Source organism: Sinocyclocheilus grahami, unplaced genomic scaffold, assembly GCF_001515645.1.
Source record: "Sinocyclocheilus grahami isolate Dianchi unplaced genomic scaffold, SAMN03320097.WGS_v1.1 scaffold352.1, whole genome shotgun sequence".
In the NCBI taxonomy this organism is placed as follows: domain Eukaryota; kingdom Metazoa; phylum Chordata; class Actinopteri; order Cypriniformes; family Cyprinidae; genus Sinocyclocheilus; species Sinocyclocheilus grahami.
The window spans coordinates 520,567-529,649 of record NW_015505531.1 but is presented as its reverse complement, the minus strand read 5'-3'; the positions used below and the strand labels follow the sequence as shown (position 1 = coordinate 529,649).

General features: G+C 36.8%; 1 long non-coding RNA gene across 1 annotated transcript; it reads right to left on the bottom strand.

Moving 5' to 3' along the window:
- Positions 1-1,933: 1,933 nt before the first annotated feature.
- LOC107548656 (uncharacterized) lies at positions 1,934-2,732 on the bottom strand. Its single transcript, XR_001604484.1, has 3 exons — positions 2,657-2,732; positions 2,404-2,478; positions 1,934-2,261 (listed from the first exon to the last, which is right to left on the bottom strand). It is a non-coding gene; the product is annotated as an uncharacterized lncRNA (long non-coding RNA).
- Between the last annotated feature and the right edge of the window lie 6,351 nt (positions 2,733-9,083).

Genomic DNA, 9,083 nt, shown 5'->3' with positions numbered 1-9,083 from the left:
GTCTGCCAGTCTCCAGATCCCTTGTGTCTTCCTCCAGCCTCCGAGCGGCTCCACCTTGGCTCTTAGCTCCCTCTCCACTGTGGCCCATCGGTCTACCAGCTCTGCTGGGCTCCCTCGTCCCTCCGGCTCCGCCTTGGTTGGTCGTCGACCTGCCCTCGCCTCTGGACTACATTCTACTCCTCCATGGAGGTCAATACCACCACAAATGCCATCTGAAGTATTGACAAGGCCCTTTCTTCCTCTGCTGTGAGAAGGGGAGAGTCATTGGTCCAACCAATTGGTTTTTTTAATTGCCATCCTCTGCAGTGCCCTCTTCCTTTTTGCCAGGCTTGCAAAATCTAGCCACTTCTTGTGGACCTCCTTCCCTGATCTCTTAACACCCCAGTTGCATTTAATTTTGTAGCAAAGTCCTCCCCTATGTTTTGTTTTTCCTTAATTGTATGGCATCCTTTAAAACTGCTGAAAATTACATCTTTGTTTCGCTCCACCTCCTCCAGAAGAACATCTTTTTTAAAGGTATTTTTTTCTAATCCACATCAGGTGACCAATATTAGGTTCAAGGATACATTTCTATAAGGTAATATTTCAGCACTTGACAAGCGGACAGCGATTCTTAAGTAGCACGTAGAACGTGTGTTCATGTTAAGTGCATTTTTGGGAAACGCACGTGGAATTGCAGTGAGCGATCGTAACCTCACACGTAGAGAACTCTCTTAAGAGCTAAGAACCATCGTTATTGTGAAACCCGGCCCAGATCGGCAGAAACAAATGCATCGTATCAGCACGCATATATCAACATCATAAATGGGCTTTTGATAATTAGATGTGATAATATTTTATATTAAATTTGGAGTTATAGCTGTGAACGACACTTGTCCAGTTTTTCTGTGTGAAAGTTTTCTTTTAGGTTCCAAATTTAAAACATTCAAGTGTGTCATACAGTATTGCTTTGGGCTGCAGTATGTGCCCCTGCAGTTTATATCTATATTTCCTAAGGCATTTTAACAAGCATATATACATTCACCCCGCCTTCTCACACAACAGTTGTTTTCCTCCAGCAAAAATGGAGCAAGAAGGCTTATTTTAGAAAATTTTCTTTTCACTTAAATATTTTTTTTTTATTATTAAAACGTATTATTGCAGATGTGGCATTAGATTAATATCATGCACAGACATTATTAAAGACATTATCGTTTAACAAATTAATCACATTGATAGGTTCATGTGTTATTTTTTAAACAGAAAACAAAATAGGAATGATTTAATATAGGGCAGATTAAACATACTGCCAATCTAGACAATTACAGTAATATTAGATTTATCTATATTTTAAATGAATATTAATGAATATGATCTGGTTAGCTGAAATGATTTGAAATAAAATCAATATTCAGAAGTTGACTTAGGTAGTGTAGAACCTTGTGTGTATTGTTCCTGCATGCCCTAACAATATATTCAATATTTTTTGATTGTACAATAATTGGGGCTGAGCCCCCCTAATATTGAAATCCTAGAATCACCCCTGACCTTTTCAATATCACTCTGCACCTCTTGAGTCTGTGTAATCTGCATGCAATATATGACGTAAATTGTTTAGATTAATTGAAGTTCTTTTGAAATCCCATAGGATGATGCTGTTAATCTTATTTTGAACTCACAAAAAAAGTGAATTATGATATTGAATTAGAAAAATAGAATACTGTAGGCTCCATGTCATATTTTATATTTTTATAATAATGAAGTTACTGAGCAATAAATCATATTTTCTTACTTCAGACAATCATATCACCCCATTAGAAAATGATGATTGAAATGATGATTATGACAACTGGTTGCATTTGAAAGATTTTTTATTCTGAATTTAAAAGTAATTAATTTTTTAAGGTTACATCAATCAGTATCATTAGTGCAAACCATAATGAATTGTACACCATTAAACATTCTTTTTTTTTTCTTTTTTCTTTTGCATGAAAAGATGATTAAGCAGTAGTATTGCAAGATATTATATTGGTATTATATTTATTGCCCATTATTTCAGTTGTCAGATCCATAGTAACACACTGTGGGATGTCTCGTGTCGTGATGATTCATGTTCTTGTGCTAGCTGGAGGGTTTGTTCTTGGCACAACTTCCTCAGAAGATTCATTAGACTTGTCAGAATTCTCGACTGACTGTGAATCCTCGATGTTCAATCCTCCGCGTGAATCATTTTCCTCCGAACTCTCCGAGTTTGATGAATCAGATCTTCTGTGCAGACGAGACTGAGGATTTAAACGGTTAATAATTACGTTAATAATAGTATGCTCTTGACAAAAGTTATTAAAGTATAATATTAACATTTATTTAAAAAAAGTAAATAACACTAAAATTAAAATGTAAAAGAAAACATTACTGAATACTTACTGGTTTTGAAAAGACTGATGCAACAAACATCATCAGCAGCATTGCATGTAAAGTCTTCATCCTGCAAATCAAAAGCTTCAAAAGAACCTAGTGTTAAAATATTATTCTCTGGTAAATTCAACTAGTGTTTTTGCACAGATTAAAAATTTTATTTATAAGTTTTGCTTACTTGCATTCATTTATTATTTAGTTACCAATAATTAACATTAAAAATCCATAAATGTAGCATAAATTTAAGCGATGAATGGCTCACCTTGAGCAGATGTTCTTGTCCAGTTAGTGTAATGTCACAGTCTGTATTTACTCTGGCATCTGTGGCACTGTGCCTTAAATACTGGATGGATGAGAGTAAACCAGGGCTTGGTCCAGTGAATTCCCTTGATGACGACGTGACAAGTAAACATTCGTGCAACTTCCGGGTCTCTACCAAACCTTGCAAAACATCTTGCAAAATCTGCAGCGTCACTGCATCGCTGCATTGTTTAGACAAACCCCACTGTCTGTTACTTCTTTAGTTTAGTGACCGTGAAAGGCTCAGAACTTAAGCATTATCTATGTATACTTATGTACAGGATTTACTGTACTGTACATGTTAGATCCACACATGTGAAATTATGGCATATGACTGTATTTTTATACTTTGGACATGCTCCAGTGCTCTAAGCACAGCTTGAGGAAACTCAATGGACCACTGGTTTTTATACTGTATAATACAAATGCATATTTGTCCGATTATTTAAATAAACAATTTTAATACATTCCTTGTGTTTGACATTTATATAAACTGATGTTATACATGATTATAACAAATGCAGCATAAAACCTAAAACATATAAAACACAGCATAAAATATTTGTGCCAAGTTCTTAGAAATGTACAAACCAAGAGTGGTTTAATGTGTTTTTTAACCGTATGGCTTTTATACAATTCAAGAAAAATGGACCCACTTCATATTCTGTGTACTTACATTTAAATGAATAATTTAATACATAAACTTATTGTGTACATGCATGTTTTTACATTGTCCTTATATTTTAAAATACCATCCTGTAATTAAATCTGTTTTTAATATCTGTAATTACATCTATCAATCAACCCTACTTCTACCCATTAAACCTAACCTGACCACCAAACCTGCATCAAACCTACCTGTATCCCACCTCAATAGCAGCAAAAGTAGGTACATTGCATATAACAATTCATTATTTTATGATTAAGTACATTGCATTTAAAGACACTCAATATAAAGTGGGACCAGAAAATATTAAATGACTCTAAAATGTTGTCACGGCTTGGTTGCAATTGAGATGAGAGATTGAATCAGATGCAGCAGAAATATAGTTTTATTTACACAAACTTAGTACTGGAAACAGAACAGAACAACTGGGTTACACGCAATGACAACTGACCATGAACAAAAGAAAACACAGGGCTTCAATACACTGAAACAAACAAATGAAACACAGGTGCAGAGACTAATCAAATCAATGAGTAGCTAAGATAACAAACTAGTGTCAAGAAAGAGGAACAAAGGAAAAACTCAAACAGAACATACACGTGACACATCTGGTGTGACAATCAAGAAAAAAATACCTTAAATACATAAACAATTTCTTTTTACAAATCTTATGGATTTTTTAATTAAGAAATACCATTGTATTTTCAGAAGTTGTACCACATGACATTTTACAACCTGAACCTCTAATAACCTTGACACAAAGCCACAAGGGATTTACCGAAATTAAAGACCTTTATAAACTGGTTTTTGCAGTGAAACCAGCCTAAACCACTGGCCTACATGATCACCATCATGTTCTTAAATGGAAACAATTGTGAACATTGCTTCATTGTTGTAAGATCATTCTGACTGCTCAAACATGATGGATAAGCAGATTTTACTGTGAGAGTTTTTGTTTTTAGTATCGCGTAACAGCTCATATGCCCAGAACAAACAAGTTTAGCTGCTCAGACAGATACTTCACCAATGCAAAAGACGTCAGTGTTGACTGAGAATGTGATATAATCTGTCATCATCCAATAAACCAAACCCCTACATCAAAGGCAGAAGTTATAAATACATAACAGCGAACTATAAACTTCTTTGATGACATTAGAAACAAAACTCATGCTTACACAGAAGTATGAACTGCAAAAATGTTAACAAAGATGCATATTTTAGCACTCGAATAATAATACATTTTACATGCAACATAATTTGGCAAATAAAATGGTGCATTTTCTAAATGCAGTGTCTAAGTACATTCAAGAAATTAGAACATATAATCTGCCTGTAATTGTATAATTTTAATCAGGGTGTGATTTCCCTACCTCTGTTTTTCATATTCCCCCCTTCTGGTTATTAATTTGTCATTTTAGAGGGGATACGTTTAATCCCTCCTTCTGGTCAGATGGGACACATTTTCCATTTCTGATGTTTATAAATGGCAGGTCAACAGTTTTAATAGCTATTGCCGACCTCGATATAAAGTGAGATTATATATAGTCAGCGTAACAAAGTCTTGCTTCCACCACTCTGTCTTGAGACCAAAAGAAATGCTTATTTTATCTTGAATTACATATTTTATTTTCAGTGTTGCAAGAAGCCTATGACTTATCCTGAACTAAGATGGAATAAAGAGAATACAACTATGGCGGGATAGATGGCTTTCCTTAATTATCTTTAAGATTTATATGAACTGTGAACAGGAATAAACACAACACCTGCTAATACATCTCTCTCTCTCTCTCGTTTCGTTCTCTAATAAGTTGCACACTAACTGCACTGCTACAGTAAAATATTCTCGATTGTTCAGTATGTTACAGATTGTATGTTTTCATTTAACAAGACACATTTATACAAAGCTTTTATGCTGGAGGAACTGGTGTGTTGCTCAAGGGCAGTGCACCTTACAAGGCTCAAAACCACACTGTTTTTATTTAATTTATATTATTTTATCATGCTAACTATGGTAGATTAATGGCGAATTCCAAATTGCTTTTTTGCACCTGTCAAGGGCACTTCAGGAAAGGCATGCCATTTATAGGGACGTTCCAAACGAAAATGAACAATTGAATCCCTTCACAAAGGGCCCTTCCAGCAGGGAACATGCGACAGTCACTTCAAGGAAGAGATTTCTGATTGTGAGCACATGATCTTGGGTTACGAGTTCTTGCAATGGAACTTTTTGAAGCAAAGTTGGGGTTGATTTTGACTTCACATACAAATGAAGTATTATAATTCAATTTGTCCTTATTTTAATGTAATACAAAATATTTTTCGTCAGCAATAGAAATATGATTAGTAGGAAGTAGTTTCTGATAGCACATGAAGGCAGCATTACTTGACAGTAAAGACAGTAATGCTCTCTACCCTTTCAAAGAACTCACTTCAAGGACTCTACCCTTCAAAGGGAGTAGGGCATAGGGATGCTCACTTCCATTTGGAATTCACCATAGACTGTATAAAAACATGGACGTAGTGTCTGTGACGTCACCCGTAGGTTTCCGAAGAGCGTTTTTGAAGCCTAAAGTAGGCGGAGCCAGCCGTCGCCATCTTGGCAGTGCATCACCGCTAATCGATAATTTTTATTATAAATCGATAATCGAAAATGGGCAAAGAGGCGGGAGCTGGTTGCTGAAACCATGCCCACCTAGCTCGCCCTTCATGACAACCCCCATCACAGTTGTCATGAAGGGCAAAATTAGCTATATAGACCAAAATTATTTTTTGAACCAGGCTGTTAACATGTTTTTTTTCTGCTGTAAAGATTGACTCCCTTTTGGAGCCAGTCTCTAGCGGCCAGTTGACGAATTACAGTTTAAGTCACTTCCGTGTTGGCTTCACCAGAGAGAGCGGGAGGTTGCCGCTTGGAATTCACCCTAATTCTGTAGCCTAGTTGTTGCGCTAGCATTAGCATCTGTGTTCTTTAAAGGGTTAGTTCACCCCAAAATGAAAATTCTGTCATTAATTACTCACCCTCATGTCGTTTCAAACCCGTAAGACCTTCGTTCATCTTCGGAACACAAATTAAGATATTTTTGATGAAATGTGAGAGCTCTCAGACCCTGCATAGACAGCAACTATAATGTTCCCAGGTTTAGAAACGTAGTAAGGACATCGTTAAAACAGTCCATGTGACATCAGTGGCTCAACTGCTCAAGAATACCTTTTGACCGCAAAGTAACATAAAAATAACAATTTATTTAACAATTCTCCCCCGAGTTACGCCATTTTGGAGAGTATCCAAGAGCGTAATTGACGTAATCAGCGTTGTTTACATTCGGAGGAGATAGCACGCGCATGAACGTAATCTGCGTCGTTTATGCTTAGGGGAAAGCGTGCGTATGTGTTGTGATACTCTCCAAAATGGCAGAAGACGTAACTCGGGGGAGAAGAATTGTTAAATAAATTATGTTATTAATATTGGACTAATATTGAATTATGTGAATGTTCACCACCTGTGCATAGAAAGCAGCTGCAGCAAATCTCTGATTACCAGCACTGAGCTTTCTGACATCACGTCAAACCATCAAGACTGTCACACGTCAAGAAGAATCACTTCAAGAGGACAAAACAGAACTTCTCAAAACAATTCAGCCCAGATTCACCTTCTACACTGAGTTAACAAAAGTCATTGTATTTTATCTTCATTCATGTGAGAACAATGGAATATTTCACTACCCGTGTCACTGAGACAAAACACACATAAACAACATGTTTAACGGGAAACTCATTAGTCAGTCTTGTCTGACACAGCTGCTCTCACAGTCTCAGCCTTGTCTTTAAGAAACAGTTCACCCAAAAATAATAATAATAAAATCTGTCTATTTTACTCATTATACTGCAAACATGTTTGACTTTCAGCTTCCATGCAACTTAAAATTATTATAATTTTTCTTCAGAAATTGCACTGGCCACTCTTTTCTAGGGACTGATGAATTCAATCGATAGGTACCAGTAAGAACGTATAATAAAAGTGGACGGTCACACATTATATTAAGGAACAATACCAAGTGGTCTAAAAGACTTTTGCACTATACACTTCTACAGCCATTTGACAGAGTGTGAGGAGCAGAAAGTAATGCTGAACATTCAAAAACTGAACATCAGCTGAACAAACAGTTACTGAAACACTTTAAAGAAAAGTGAAATGCTGCGGTCATCTAACAACTCGCCAGGTGCATTTCCTTACTGGTGCAAACTTAGGCTACTTGATAGTTGAGATACTACACTATAACTTTTACTAACTTTAAAGTGAAGATCAAACTGCAGAAGGTACAATTTCATGATGTTATTTTTATACAGCGTGGCCAAAAAGTGTTTTTCACCTAACTGCGAATGTCATTGTGTTATGTGACCACCAAGTGCCTTTTATTTTGAAGACGTGAAAATATTTCACCATAACTAGTTTGTTAGGTTTTAAGTCATGAAACAATAGCAATACTGTTGAGAATGAAGACAAGAGGGTATTGTCAGACGTCAGTGGAAAACTACACCTGTGGTTGCCACCCGAGAACTTGATGACTTTATACATCCACTAAAATAAAATCACTAGCAGGTTAAACATAGCTGCTTGGTTGAGAAAAGTCAACATCTATAGCAGCATCTGAGCTTAGGTAGTTTCATATTTTGTTACCTAATGTAAAATCTTCCGTTACCAAAAAGTAATCTTTCTCAAATAGCAACTGGCAAGACATGCAAACTTTATAGATGTAAGTGGATTAAAGACTGAAAATAATCAACTTGATTTCTTCACCGTTAGCACTGTTGTGAACGTTACCACAATGCTGTTGTGCATTACCAGCTCAGATCAGCATCAAAGACATATCAGCACACATATATCAACATCATAAATGGGCTTTTAATTACTAGATTTTGTGAATATTTTATATTCAATTTGAAGGTATAGCTGAGAACATCACTTGTCCAGTTTGTCTGTGTGAAAGTTATGTTCCAGGTCCTAAATTTGACAGCACTCAAGCGCTTATACAGTATTCCTTTGGATTGCAGTATCTGTCCTGCAGCAGTTCATATCTAGATTTCTTAAGGCATTTTAACAAGCATTTATCAATAATCACAAAGAGAGATTATTGTCTCTGTCTGGTGCAGGGTTGTCAGGTTTTCGCTACAAAACCCTCCCAATTACCGCTCAAAACTAGCCTGAAAATAGCCCAATTGCTTTTGAGGGGGTCCCCCAGTAAAAAATCGCGTTCGGGGGGTAAAATAATTTTTTTTTTGGCGGGGTTCTCCTGGTACAATTCACATTCCAGGGCCTAATGAGACAATAGGTGTCTAAACCAGGTCAGATGTGGTTACATTCGACTTTCACCATTTCTCATGATAAGATCTAAAAGAACTCCTAATATTAACACTATTAAGAGAAGGGTGGCTGTGACCAATTCTTGGAATTAATCCAAAGTGCACACACACAGCAGTGAACACACCCCCGGAGAAGTGGGCAGCCATTTATGCTGTGGCGCCCGGGGAGCAGTTGGGGGTTCAGTGCCTTGCTCAAGGGCACCTCAGTTGTGGTATTGAAGGTGGAAGAGAGCGCTGTACATTCACTCCCTCCACCTACAATCCCTGCCAGTACAAGACTCGAAACCACAACCTTTGGGTTACAAGTCCGACTCTCTAACCATTAGGCCACGACTTCCCCCTAACAGCACTTAAGAGCAAC